This window comes from Galeopterus variegatus, unplaced genomic scaffold (assembly GCF_000696425.1).
Source record: "Galeopterus variegatus unplaced genomic scaffold, G_variegatus-3.0.2 Scaffold28617, whole genome shotgun sequence".
Taxonomy (NCBI): Eukaryota; Metazoa; Chordata; class Mammalia; order Dermoptera; family Cynocephalidae; genus Galeopterus; species Galeopterus variegatus.
In genome coordinates, this window is record NW_007754728.1 from 2011 (window position 1) to 2456 (window position 446).

The following is a 446-nucleotide window of genomic DNA, read 5'->3' on the forward strand; positions in this document are numbered from 1 at the left end:
ATCCTAAACATAAACTCTGTACTTATTAAGCAATAACTTTTCATTATTCCTTTTTCCTACGTGTGCAATGGCAAGGTGCTATTTTGTTTATGCCAAAAGGCTATATAACAATTTCAATTATTGGCCCTGTGAAACTAACTTTGTGAAATTTGGGGAACTCAGCTTTTGAATTCTAAACTGCTAAAACTAATGATTGAATGGCATTTTCTGGAATTGTACAACACAGTAGCCCTGGAAGTTTTTCATATCACAACAATAATAAAAGTAACAATAGCAAAGGCATTAATTAATAACAAAAAATTTGTTAAGCATTATAGGCACTGTGCTCAGCATTTTATACACATTATAGCATTTAATCTCCACAATCTTAGAAGATCCCATATTACAGATAGGAACACCAAGGCCCAGAACACATGTCATTTTCTAAGGTTGTACAGCTGGTAAGT